The sequence below is a fragment of the Rhipicephalus microplus genome, chromosome 6 (genome assembly GCF_043290135.1).
Source record: "Rhipicephalus microplus isolate Deutch F79 chromosome 6, USDA_Rmic, whole genome shotgun sequence".
Taxonomy (NCBI): Eukaryota; Metazoa; Arthropoda; class Arachnida; order Ixodida; family Ixodidae; genus Rhipicephalus; species Rhipicephalus microplus.
In genome coordinates this window covers 12,392,843-12,407,214 of record NC_134705.1, presented here as the reverse complement: position 1 = coordinate 12,407,214, position 14,372 = coordinate 12,392,843, and positions in this window count along the sequence as shown.

Genomic DNA, 14,372 nt, shown 5'->3' with positions numbered 1-14,372 from the left:
AGGCACGAGTTTCATCCTTGATCTTCGGGCACTCCTTCGACGTTGCCTCATGTGCACAAGAGCAGTTTGGGCATTTCAATGGAACAGCAGTATCACAGTTTTCCACTTTATGAGACCCGCCGCACCACTGGCAAGTTGTCTCACTTTTGCACACTGCGCTGACGTGTCCCAACTAGCAGCACTTGTGACACTGCAAGGGCCGTGGCACGTAAGGGCGCACGGGATGTTTCACGTATCCAACCTTCACGCTAGAGGGCAGAGTCTCAGAATCAAATACTAGTTTGATGCAGCGAGACTGCCCGAAGCGGTGTATGGTCACGATTCTAACTGTCGACGTCACAAGATTCTGGAGGTCAGCGTCTGTGATGTCAGCGTCGACGTCATTTATCACGCCAGTCGTTGTTCCTTTCCCGTGAGCGAGAAACGCGCGAACTGAAACACTTCCGAGCTGCGTGACGGCCTTCAGTCTGTCAAGAATGGTTGTTTTGTCGCATCAATTGACAATATGATTTTCCTGCTATTTATGCAAATTTCATTCACTTGAGCAGGTGCAACTCGCTCGAAATAATTAGTCAATGACTGCCTGTTTAGTGAGTTCAGGTTATCTGATGTAGACATGGGTACATACGAGATCGTAAAACATCGCTTGCATTTGTCTAGCGCCGGTTGTGGCTCCGCCGTTGATGACGTCCTGCGAAGCTTCCTTTTCAACCAGCCGGTATGGAATGTCCTGGAGTCCGCTTCCGATTCCATCTCTTCCACTGATGAGATCTCGGTAGAATCATTCCAAGGAGCAGGTGCGCCAACGCGGTCACCCACATTCGGTCCATCCTTATACAAACGGCTAGGGCCCGCTGTCTCGTTGGATGGATGGTCCCCCATCCTGGGGAGTGACGTCTTCTGTTCCGCTTGTTCAGAAAAAGTCAGGAATTCTGACAGTTTAAGAAAAAACGATAGTTGTTAAAGGCAGAATTATGCTCGAACGCACTTCTTCTTCCTCGCCTTCTTCAACCAAAATTCCCTACTGTGATAAAACTAGAACTTAGTTCTGCGCCGAAAAAAACGTCAGTTTGCCTGGGTCTTCATTTATACCGGATAAGATCGCATTGAACTTGTGTATCAGAAATGATTCGCGCACTTACCTATCATAGTGTGCAGGGAAAACTGATTCCAGTATAGTAGCTTTTAGTTTTTGAATGAGTGACCAGGAATGTTAACGTGCTTAGACAAAGGTAGATTCGGTAGGCTTGTGGCATGTGACTTATGGTTCTTAAAGCGTACTCTAAAAGGTGTTTCCGTATGTCCGATTTATTGAAGTTTGCACACAGAGCATTCAAGCATGTACACAATGTTGCGTGTGTCAACGTCAAAATCCCCTTTAATTTCTTGATGAAAGTTTGATGCTGTACTTTTAACCAAAGTGGTCGTCGTCATATGATTACAAACTTTGTAACGGGGATTGTTGCATGGATGACAACCAGAAAACGTGGAGGCGGTAATCCTTGATGAGGTTTGTATGTCGCGTAAGTTCTTTGATCTGCGATATACCACACGTTGGGGATCACGAAAGATTTTTTTAAGGTGATCACTCTGTATTAGTATGTTGTGATGATTCTGAAGAATGCTGTTGATGTTTGGTCCTGATGCGGCGTGTGTTAAAACCAGGCTCGTGCTTGAGGGTGCGGCCTGCTTCTTCCGAATAAAAAGTTCCTTATGGTCAATGTTCTCAGCCCGTTTAATAGCATCGTTAATAACTTGTGGTTGATATTTTTGTTTCTATAGGGCCTCCCGAAGTTTGGTGCAGTTGTCTGTAAAATCTGAATTGTTCGAACATATTTTCTTGAAACGCAGTGATTGACCATATGCGATGGCCGTTAAGCAGTGTTTTGTAGGTTAACTATTGAAATGTAGGTATGACTGCCTATCCGTAGGTTTTCTAAAGAACTTATTCGTCACTTTGTTAGCACGTATAGTAACCGTGACGTCAAGAAAATTTATTGCTGTGCTTGAGTATGATTCAGAAAAAGAGATGGTGGGTGACGTTTGTTGATTTATTGTATCATCATCATCATCATCATCATCATCATCATCAGCCTGACTACGTCCACTGCAGGACAAAGGCCTCTCCCATGTTCTGCCAGTTAACCCGGTCATGTGCTTGCTGCTGCCAATTTATACCCACAAACTTCTTAATCTCATCTGCCCACCTAACCTTCTGTCTCCCCCTAACCCACTTCCCTTCTCTGGGAATCCAGTTAGTTACCCTTAATGACCAGCGGTTATCCTGTCTACGCGCTACATGCCCGGCCAATGTCCATTTCCTGTTTTTATTTCAACTATCATATCCTTCTCCCCCGTTTGTACCCTAATCCACTCTGCTCTCTTCTTGTCTCTTAAGGTTACACCTACCATTTTTCTTTCCATTGCTCGCTGCGTCATCCTCAATTTAAGCTGAACCCTCTTTGTAAGTCTCCAGGTTTCTGCTCCGTAGCTAAGTACCGGCAAGATACAGCTGTTATATACCTTCCTCTTGAGGGATAGTGGCAATCTACCTGTCATAATTTGAGAGTGCTTGCCGAATGTGCTCTACACTATTCTTATTCTTCTAGTAACTTCAATCTCGTGGTTCGGCTCTGTGGTTATTACCTGCCCTAAGTAGACATAGTCTTTTATAACTTCAAGTGCAGCATTACCTATCTCGAAGTGCTGCTCTTTTCCGAGGTTGGTGTAGATTACTTTCGTTTTCTGCAGATTAATTTTGAGACCGACCTTTCTTCTCTCCTTGTCTAAATCCATAATCATGAGTTGCAATTCGTCCCCTGAGTTACTCAGCAATGCATTGTCATCGGCGAAGCGTAGGTTACTAAGGTATTCTCCATTAACTCTTATCCCTAACTCTTCCCATTCTAGGCTTCTGAAAACCTCCTGTAAGCACGCGGTAAATAGCATTGGGAAGACTGTGTCCCCCTGCATTACACCCTTCTTGATTGGTATTCTGTTGCTTTCTTTAATAAGCACTATGATAGCAGTTGATCCCCTGCAGATTTCTTCCAGAATGTTTATATATACTTCATCTACGCTCTGATCCTGCAGTGTCTGCATGACGGCTGATATTTCTACTGAATCAAACGCCTTCTCGTAATCTATGAAGGCTATATATAGTGGTTGGTTATATTCTGAGCAGTTCTCCCTTACCTGATTGATAGTATGAATGTGGTCGATTGTTGAGTAGCCTGTTCGAAATCCTGCTTGTTCCTTTGGTTGATTGAATTCAAATGCTTTATTTACTCTGGTAGTATTTGCCTTGGTAAATAGCTTGTATACTACAGAGAGCAAGCTGATCGGCCTGTAATTGTTCAAGTCCTTGTCATCTCCTTTCTTATGTATTAAGATGATGTTAGCGTTCTTCCAGGACTGGTACTCTTCCCGTCAGGAGACACCTCGTAAACAGGCTGGCTAGCTTTTCTGACACAATCTATCCTCCATGTTTCAGCAGATCTGATGTTACCTGATCCTCACCAGCAGCTTTGCCTCTTTGCATGCTCTCCAAAGCTTTTCTGACTTCTTCTGTCAACACTGGTGGGGTGTCATCTGGGTTACTGCTAGTTCTTATAGTATTAAGGTCGTGGTTGTTTCGGCTACTGTACAGATCTCTGTAAAACTTTTCGCTATTTTAACTATCCTATCCATATTCGTAGTTATTTTGCCTTCTTTGTGCCTTAGTGCATACATTCGATTTTTGCCTATGCCAAGTTTTCTCTTCACTGCTTTGACTCTTCCTCCGTTTTTCAGAGCGTGTTCAATTCTCTCCATGGTATACCTTCTTACATCGCATAACTTACGTATATTAATCAACTTCGAAAGCTGTGCTAGTTCTATTTTGTTTGTTGTACTTGATACTTTCATGTTTGACGCTTCTTAATTAGGTTCTTCATTTCCTGGGAAAGCTTGCCAGTTTCCTGTCTAACTACCCTGCCTCCAGCTTCCACTGCACACTCCGTAATGATACACGTCAGATTATCATTCATTGTATCTACGCTAAGGTTAGTTTCCTCACTAAGAGCCGAGTACCTGTTCTGCAGCGACACTCTGAATTCCTGTACTTTCCCTCTCAGTTCTAGCTCATTGATTGGCTTCTTGCGTATCAGTTTCTGTCGTTTCTTCTTCAATTCTAGGCGAATTTGAGACCGTACTATTTTATGGTCACTGCATCGTACCTTGCCAACCACTTCCACATTTATTGTATAGGGTGCAATTAAGTGCGACTGAAACTTGTCGCACAATCCTGGAGTAGGATTGGGCGTCCAAAGCAACACTTCATCCTCCGGACTGAAGGAGACGTCGCGTTGAGAGCTGTCGTAGGAGTACTTGCGATCTTGCTGATTGGCTTCTGTATTAAGGCGAGCTCGTCGCCGACATTCCTCGAGCCTTGTGTTGAACTTCTCTGATGTGGTTGCCGCGGTGTCAGTTGGAACATTTAGGAAACAGGCGTCGATGGTGAATGTCGGTGAACGGCCGTATGCGAGGTAGCAAGGCGAGTAGCCAGTAGGCATTCGAACAGCGGTGTTATGGGCAAACGTCACAAAACGCAAAATCGCATCTCAGTTGTCGTGGTTTGGTGCGATGTACATCGATAGCATGTCTGTTAATGTACGATGAAATCTCTCTGCCAGCCCATTAGTTTGGGGGTGGTAGGCTGACGTCGTCTTTTGTATTGTTCCACAGGTTGTACACAGGGTTTCGATTACGGTGGACAAGAATGTCCTGCCGGGATCACTCAAGAGGACGTGATGTGCGCCGTGACGCAATACAATTGCATTGAGAAAGAAGTCTGTTACGTCTGAAGCAGAACTTGTGCGTAGTGCGGCAGTTTCTGCGTACGGTGTCAGGTGATCGACAGCACTCACAATCCAACGATTACCTGCTGGCGTGATAAGGACAGGTCTGAGTATGTCTATGCCAACGATAGTGAAAGGAGTCTCGGGACACGGTATGGGTTGCAGAAGGCCACCAGGAGACTAACTTGGTCACTTCCGTCGTTGACGCAGTAGGCAAGATGCAACGTACTGGGCCACAAACGTAGAGATACCAGACCAGAAGAAACGTTTCCTAATGCAGGTTTTTGTTTTGTGAAATCCCAAGTGACCTGCGCATGGGTCGTCGTTACAGGCTTCGAGGACTTGGTGATGTAGACAACCCGCAGTTCTGGAACCCAGCGGTGTGCATTAGTTGTGTAAACGTTACGATGAAGCACATTTTTATTGATCTTAAATTGCCGTAGTTGTCGGCGCAATCTAGCATTAGGAGTAGCTGATATCGCATTTAGGCCTTGGATAATGCTATTGCAATATGGATAATCACGCTAGCGTGTGGCAAACTCGAAGTAGCGATTTTAAACCGGCGTGTCGATATTCGCAAAGTGTTATAATAAGAGGGGTGACGCAGTGTCTTGCCCACCAGACGAGCAATCAGCTGACGTACTCGATGATATCAGTGAAAGGGGGCAGCAAGAGAGAGCATCTGCATCTTGGTGCTTTTTGCCAGACCTATAAATGACGTCAAAATCGTACTCTTGTAGGTGGAGCACCCAACGACCGAGGCGACCAGACAAGTTTCTCACTGACGATAGCCAGCACAAGGCATGATGGTCTGTAATAACTGTGAAGTGGCATCCGTAAAGATAAGGTCGAAGTTTTAGTACGGCCCAAACGACAGCGAGGCACTCCTGCCCAGTTATGGAGTAGTTCTGTTCAGCAGTCGTGAGAGCACGACTAGCATATGCAATTACTCTTTCCCGTGAAGTGGCACCCCGTCGCAGAACAACTGCACCAGTGCCATGGCCACTCACGTCGGTTTGCAGACATGTAGGTGCGTTCTCGTCGAAATGGCACAGAACAGGGTCGGATGGTAAAGCATGCTTGAGTGCTTGAAAGGCACGCTCGCAGTCGTCGTTCCAAGCTAAAGTTGATCCGGATGTCAGCAGCTTGTGCAGTAGTGACCCGATGGCAGCGAAATGACTGATGAGCAGCGGAAGTAGGACGCCAGTCCCATGAAACTTCGTAGGTGTTTCTCGAGTTTTGGCCGAGGGAAGCGTTTCACGTCAGCAAGCTTGTCAGGATCCGGCCGAGCGCCATCTTTGCTGACAAGATGGCCCAACACCTTAATGTTCTTTTTGGCTAAATGGCATTTCCTTGTGTTTAGCTGAAGTCCAGCTTTAGAAATACACATCAATACTTCGTCCAAACAATCAAGATGCCGACGAAAAGAAGAGCAGAAAATGACAATGTCATCTAGATAACAGAGATATGTTTTCTATTTTAGTCCACGTAGAACTGTGTCGATCATGCGTTCAAATGTGTCAGGAGCAATACATAAACAGAACGGCATGACTTTGAATTCATACAGCCCATCTGTTGTTTCAAAGGCAGTTTTTTCTTTGTCCGATTTGTGCATAGGTATTTGCAAATAACCAGACCGTAAATCAAGGCTGGAGAAAAATTCAGCGCCTTGGAGAAAGTCAAGTGCGTCGTCGACTCGTGGCATCGGGTACACGTCTTCGCGCGTGATCTTATTAAGTGCTCGATAATCGACGCAGAATCGCACAGAACCATCCTTCTTTCGGACTAGCACTACACGTGATGACCACAGGCTGGACAAAGGCCAGATAACATCTCGTTTGAGCATATCAGCACAGTTTTCCTCGATGATGTTCCGCTCTACAGACGACACTCGATAGAGGCGGCGGCGTACAATTGTATTGCCTTCCGTTTCAATTCGCTGCACGACGACGGAAGTGCGACCCAAAAGCTTGGAATTGACATCAAACGAAGCGCAGTGTTTTTGAAGCATACCCAAAAGTTCTTGCTTTTGCGCTGACGTGAGATCAGGATTTATTGTGGCTGTTATAGCAGCCGTTGTAGCAGGGTCATCAGTACTCGTAGAGAAAGATGTTGAGTCTGCGTGAAGGGGCAACAGAGTAAGTGGATCGGTATGTGTGAAGCGAACCACACTGGTGCCCTGCGGTAGTGCAACAGGCAAAGAAGTAGTGTTAACTGCCGTAACTAATGCCCTGCAATCACGAAAGCGCTCCTGGCTAGGAGCGATGGTAAGTCCACCAGAGATGTAGCGTCCACACGGTGCTAAGAACACGTCACCAGTACTGGTATTCTCTGATGTCAGGGTCAGAATATGCTAATTACCTGGGGGAATAAAACAGTCATCAGCGGTGACAAAGCGCTCGACATGAGGATTGTTATCAGAAAAAAGCGCGGTATCTGACAGGCGAATGATTCTCTGACGGCAAGGCATCACGGCTGAAACTGAGGAGAGAAAATTCCACCCTGAATTGACCGCATTAGTACACTATGACAGAACGAGCAACTGTATATTGTCGCGGGTAATAAATTACAGAGGGTTTATTTAAAAACATGGACAGTGGAAGTCGTAGAGACGCTCTCCAAAATAATGCCGCTAAGATTGTCGTCTTCTTCGCTCGCCTGCGCTGCACCTCTCAAGTGAGTCTGCTATCTCGTTGACGTCGCTATCTCGCCGCTAAATGCAGCTATGCGCGCGGCATTACTTTCCCACCAGAGTGAGCGTCGTCCTGATGCTCAACAGGTAGAGATGCGGCCAGCGGGTGTTTACATCACTTAGAGTGGTAAAATTTCATGTGAACCACGTGCACTGTCTTAGGCAGATGCTGGCGACGTTTCGAACAGGAGGAGGCGTCGGGCACGACTTCGTACGTCACGTCGCTAAGACGGAGCCAAACCTTGTAGAGTCCAAAGTATCGGCATATGAGTTTCTCTGAGAGGCCTCACCATCGTACCGAAAACTAAACCCAGACTCAATCTCCTGATTGATAAGTGGCGAATCGATGGCGAAGGTTATACCGTTGGGCATCAAGTTTTTGTTCGTTGATTAATCTGAGGCGGGCAAGCTGCCTTGCTTCCTCGGCGCGCTCAGTGAAGTCTGCCGTGTCTGCCCCTGAATCATTTCAATCTTAAGGCTGCATAGCGTCAAGCATTGTAGTAACTTCTCTGCCATGAATTAGTGCAAACGGCATCATTTTCGTTGTTTCCTGGCGCGCCGTTTTATACGCGAATGTGAAGTACGGCAATATTCGGTCCCAATTTTTGTGTTCCATGTCGACGTACATGCAAAACATGTCAGTGATTGTCTTGTTAAGTCATTCTGTAAGCCCATTCATTTGTGGGTGGTAAGCTGTCGTCTTCCGGCGCGCTGAGCCACTGAGCGTAAGCACAGTGCGCAAAAGCTCGGCTGTAAACGCGGTACCTTTGTCTGTTATGATGACAGCTGGAGCACCATGTCTCAAGACAATGTTCTCATTGAAGAACTAGGCCGCTTCAGCTGCAGTGCCACTCACAATTGCCTTGGTCTCCGCGTATTGGGTGAGGTGGTTCGTCGCCACTATAACCAGTTTGTTGCCGCTGCCGAATGTTCGGAATGGGCCTAGAAGATCCATTCCAATTTGAGAAAACGGAGTGTCTAGCACGGGCACAGGATGTAATAGCCCAGCGGGTCTTACAGGTGGTACCTTGCACCGCTGACAGTCAATGCATGTTCGGACGTAATGTTTCGCCTCTGCTGCGATTATTGGCCAGCAATATTTTTCTTTGACGCATGTCAGTGTTCTGTGAAACCGAGGTGGCCCGCAGTGGCTTCGCTATGGCAGGCTTGTAGAATTTTGCTGCGGAGAGCTTTATGAACTACTAGCAGATAGCTTCTACCTGTTCATGAGAAATTCTTTTTGTACAGAATTCCGTCCCGTGAACAGAATGACGATAAGTTCTTCGAAAACACTCTTGGTGCAACAGCGGCCTGTCCATTCAAGAATTCTATAAGCGAGTTGAGCTCCCGATCATCTTGTTGTTGCCGAGAAATAACAGCTACATCAACAACTCCTGAAAAACTTGTGAATTAATCATTCTCTGTAGCCGGTGATTCAATCGGTTACTTTGACAAACAGTCGGCGTCTAAGTGTTGCCTTCCAGACTTGTAAACTACGGCCATCTCGTACTCTTGGAGCCGTAAGCTCTATCGTGCTAAACGTCAAGACAGGTATTTCATATTGGTCAACTAACAAAGAGAGCTATGGCCGCTTACGACTAGGAAAGCACGGTCATATAAGTACAGGCGGAACTTCGCAACTGCCCAAACGACAGCCAGACACTCCTTCTCCGTTGTTGAGTAGTTGGGCTTGGTGCGTGTCAACGTTCTCCTAGCGTAGGCAACTACTCTCTCCACACCATCTTGGCAATGGATACGAACAGCACCTAGGTCCACATCGCTGGTGTCTGTATGGATGGCTGTTGGTGCATTCTCGTCGAGTTGGGCGAGGACGGGGGGAGTTTGTAGACGCTGTCGCAGCTCGTTGGACGAAGCTTGTTGCTCTTCACCCCATACAAACGCAATGTCTTCCCTGGTAAGGCACGTGAGTTGAGAGGCGATGTGTGCGAAGCCTCCTATAAATCGCTGGTAGAAGGCGCAGAGACCCATAAAACGCCTGAGCGCTTTCTTATCAACAGGCCTTGCGAACTTTGCGACGGCTGCAGTTATCTCTGAGTCAGGCTTCACACCTTCGCGATTGACCACGTGTGGTGCTAGGAACTGGAGTTCTTCGAAGCCGAAGTGGCATTTTTCCGGTTGGAGTGCGAGTCTAGCGGGCCGTATGGCTTGAAGGACTGACAGTGGCCGCTTTAGATGTTCTTCAAACGTAGCCGAAAAAACAATCACGTCGTCGAGGTACACAAGGCATGTTTTTCATTTCAGGCCGAACAGAATGGCATCCATTAGTCTCTGAAACGTGGCTGGGCATAGACCTGGCTGGGAAACGTGGCTGAGCAAACGTGGCTGGGAAACGTGGCCGAGCATAGACCAAAAGGGAGGACTTTGAATTCATAAAGCCCGTCTGGCGTCACGAATAGGGTCTTTTCTCGGTAGCCTGTACAAAGAGTCATCGATCCGTGGTAATGGATACACGACCTTTTTTGTAACGTTGTTTAGCTTACGATAATCGATGCAGAAACGCTAGCTGCCATCTTTCTTTTCCACGAGTACGACTGGCGATGTCCAAGGACTCTTTGATGGTTGGATTACATCATCCTCTAGCATCTTCTTGACTTGCTGCCAGATTACCTCACGTTCTCTCTGAGCGACGCGGTAAAGATTCTGTTGAATCGATCTTGCTGTGTCTTCCGTAATGATGCGATGCTTAGTCAGAGGTGTTCGACCCACTCGTGGAGTCAATGAGAAGTAGTCCTTGAACTGGTTGAGCAGCCCCATAAGACGGCATCTTTCCGCCGGTGTTAGACTCGGAATGATATCAACTGGTGGTGTATGCGGAGGTGATTGGGCTGCGGCTTCCCCTTGCATAAAAATGCAGTCGTGAGTTGAGTAGAGCTCTTCGAAGTACGCGACAGCCGCGCGTTAACCGATGTTCCGGCGCTCATTCGTGAAGTTGGTCAGAAGCACCTCTGCGCGCCCAACGACTCCTGCACCCCTTCCCTGTCTTTTGCGCTGGTAAGCACTCTTTACCATTGAATAAGCTGACGATGCTGTGAGCGGTGGCAATGGCTTGGCGAAAAAGGAGGACAGCGATGCGTTCGGCCATGCCGTCTTCATTACAGTGAACGCCGCAACACACAGAAACAAGACTACATGACAGTGGTGGCACGCAGACCTCGTCGTCGACCAGACGTAACACCCTGGGTTCTTGGTCTGGATCATGGGTCTGGATCATGGGCTTGTCAGCAGCGAATGTAATCGCACCATTGCGTAGGTGACCACAGCACCGTACTCTCTTAAGAAGTCCATTCCCAGTATCGTAGGTTTGCAGCCCTCCGGTAGGATCAGAATTATGGCTACAAAAGCCACATTCTCAATCGTGAGTCTTGCTGTACATTTTCTCGTGGGTGTCATTATCTGGCCTCCAGCATTTCGGGGAACAAGTAGATCGTAGTAGCTACAGACTATTTGACGAAGTTACTGTCACAGCGTCTTTATCTTTAGTCACTTGTGCTACAAACAACTGCTCGCACTTTAAACAGGACCGACGGTAATCGGCCGCCAGTATATGCGCGCTGCCTGCGTGATATATTGAAACATACAAAAAGCGAACTGCTTTACACATTTTTTTCATTTCACTGAGAACAAGACCTCCGTGTGGGAGCCGAAACGTCTTTTGTCCGTGTTTTTTCTTCTTAAACTTTTACTCTGGATGGGGCAGCACCTCCAGGTTTCTTACTTTCGACCAAGTACGCCGAAATAAAGACACTACAACACGCTACGGCTTCCGATGTTGCCCAATTTATCATGAATTAGATCGTTCTTCGACATGGCACTCGGTAAAGCGTAATCACAGACTGAGGAAGAGCATAGTCTCACACATCGAACCCAAAAGGAAATATAACTCTTTTCCACTGTAATACACGCAGTATAAGAAAAAACTTTAATCTTCTTCTCTCATCTATCTCGCGGCATGGCAAACAATATGACGTCATAGCAGCTACAGAAACATGGTTGAGAAAGGATGAAACAGTTACCACACCTGGCTATAAAGTGATGTCTCAGCCACGTGTATCTAACTCTCGCGGTGGAGGCGTTGCTTTTTTCGTAAAGGACGGACTCCGCTTATCTTTACTATCTGAATTCACATGCAGCCTCCCATATATAGAAGCACTTTTTGTAAAGATAGAATGCTCTGTTGTTGTTGGTGTGGGGTATCGGCCGCCAAACGCCGATACTAGCTGCTTTTTGATAACCTTGAGGGCATTCTGTCTACCCTGGCAAGGAATGGTCGTACCAGGGTTATTATTCTTGGGGATATAAACATTGATGCCTTTAGTGCTAGTTATAAGGACTACGCTTACCTTATACAATCATATAATTTCCGCAATCTGACCACTGTGCCTACTCGAGTAACAAGTACAACAGAAACGATGCTGGACCATGTCCTCACAAATATTCCTAACAACATAACAGCAGGTGTTCTTAATGAGCTTGTCACTGATCACATGCCAACTTTTGTCACTGTGGATGGAGGGCCTATAATAAATCATCAGAGGAAGGTTACTTCTTATAAAATTGATTACTCAAAGATTCGTTATTTCTTACGCTCTTTTAGATTGAATGAGGTTTATCATGATGAGGTCGACCAGGAGTTTGCTAATCTAATTAATGTTATTACGGAAGCCGTACATACCTCGAAAAAAGTCATTCGTAGGCGCTCATATGAAACACCAATCTGTCCTTGGATGACCCAAGGTTTATTAGGGGCGCTTAAGGCTAAAGAGTACTGGTATCATAAGTGGAAACGGGTTAAGCACAATGCTCATCTACTACATGAGTATAAAACTGCTCGTAACAAATCAGTAGCCATGTCACGTAAATGTAAAAAAGAATATTATTCGAAGCTTATTGAGCAAGCTTCCAGTAACTCGCGCAAAACTTGGCAAATATTGAACGAAGCAATCGGGCATACTCGTGCTGAAAAAACGCCACCCGACAATGTCACTGAGGACACTGTCAACGACTTTAATACTTATTTTAGAAATGTTGGTCCTTCGTTAGCCAAAGTGCTGCCTATTCCTAAGAAAACGCTGTATGAACCAACGTCCTTACCAAATAGCTTCGTTATAAACAACATAGACATTAAAGAAATTCTGCTTATTGTGAGTAAACTATTAATTAGCAAAGCGCCCAGTCATGACGAGATTCCATCGCGCGTTATAAAAGAGAACATTGATTTACTTGGATAAGTAGTATGTAACCTATTCAACCACTCATTATATCCCGGTCAATACCCATCAATACTCAAGATAGCCAAAGTCACCCCTGTTTACAAAGAGGGAGATAGGTCCGATCCTTCTTGCTACCGCCCGATCTCTGTACTCAGTGTACTTAACAATATCTTCGAAAAAAATAATTTTGAAACGTATGCTTTTTTTTGAACAAATATCATGTGTTATGTCCGCAACAACATGGCTTCCGGCCAATGCGCTCTACAAGTACAGCAGTGCTCACACTAAGCCAAGTTTTAAATACTGCCCTCCAAGATAACAATTTCGCCGCAGTGGTTTTTCTGGACCTCAGAAAAGCGTTCGACACAGCATCTTACTTTACAAATACGTAGATATGGTTTTCGCAACACTATGTTGAATTTTTTTCAGAGTTACCTTCAAGGTCGGCAACAGATGGTAGTTATTAGTAACATTACTTCTTCTTTCCAGTCCATTCAAACAAGCGTGCCACAAGGTTCTGTATTAGGTTCATTACTTTACTTACTATACATAAATGACTTGCCTCTAGTACTAACAACTGCCGAGATGCTTATGTATGCTGACGACACTGCCCTAATTATTACCGGTAAAAATCTGTCAGACATAAAAGAACAGATGAATACTGAACTAGCTAAGCTTGCCGATTGGTTTACAGCTAACAGGCTTACCATCAATGCCAAAAAAACAAAATATATGCTATTCCACTCCCGTACTAATCCTATTCCACATGATATACAACTCTACATCAATAATTGTTCCCTGGAATGTACTGATTCTTTTACTTACCTAAGTGTTGTCTAGACAGCTGTTTAAATTGGCAGAGTCAAATAGAAGCAGTCAGCTCGAAACTAGCTTCGAGTTGTTACGTCCTTTTGCAAGCACGTGAATATTTTGAAACTACAATTTTGCGCACTTTGTATTTTGCTTTAGTTAACTGCCACCTTCTGTACTGTGTAGAGTCCTGGGGTTCGATTTATGCCTCTTATCTTGAGCCAACACGACAGCTGCAAAAACGGGCTATACGTATGATTACTTTCTCACCTTAATACGAACATAGCAAACCACTTTTTTCTAGGTTAAAGATCTTACCATTTGATTTTGTGCGGGAAATAAAATTAGCTACATGTATTAACACTGTCATTAAGAACAATGAACCATTCCCAATTTTATTACTGTGTATTCCCCGACGCCAAACGAGAAACAAACTTTTAACAACTTCACTATACCGCCCATGAAAAACGCCTATAGCAAACGTCTACTACAATATACCGGAGTGAAAGTTTGGAATGGCATACCGCATTAACAAATACCAGCCCTGCTACTCCTTAACTCAGCTTTGCAAGCTGGCCCACCTTGAACCACTAGAACAAAGGAAAGAGTATGAAAGACTTAAATTACTCTTTTTAATCATTAAAGAAGAAGTAAAAATAGACAAATCGAAGTATATGTATATAAAACTGGGGAAACGTCAAGGCACCGGCATAACATGTACATCCCCCCTCCCAGATCACACAACGATTGTTTTAAGTTCATTTTCTTTCCGCGGGCGATCAGTGAGTGGAACAGGCTGCC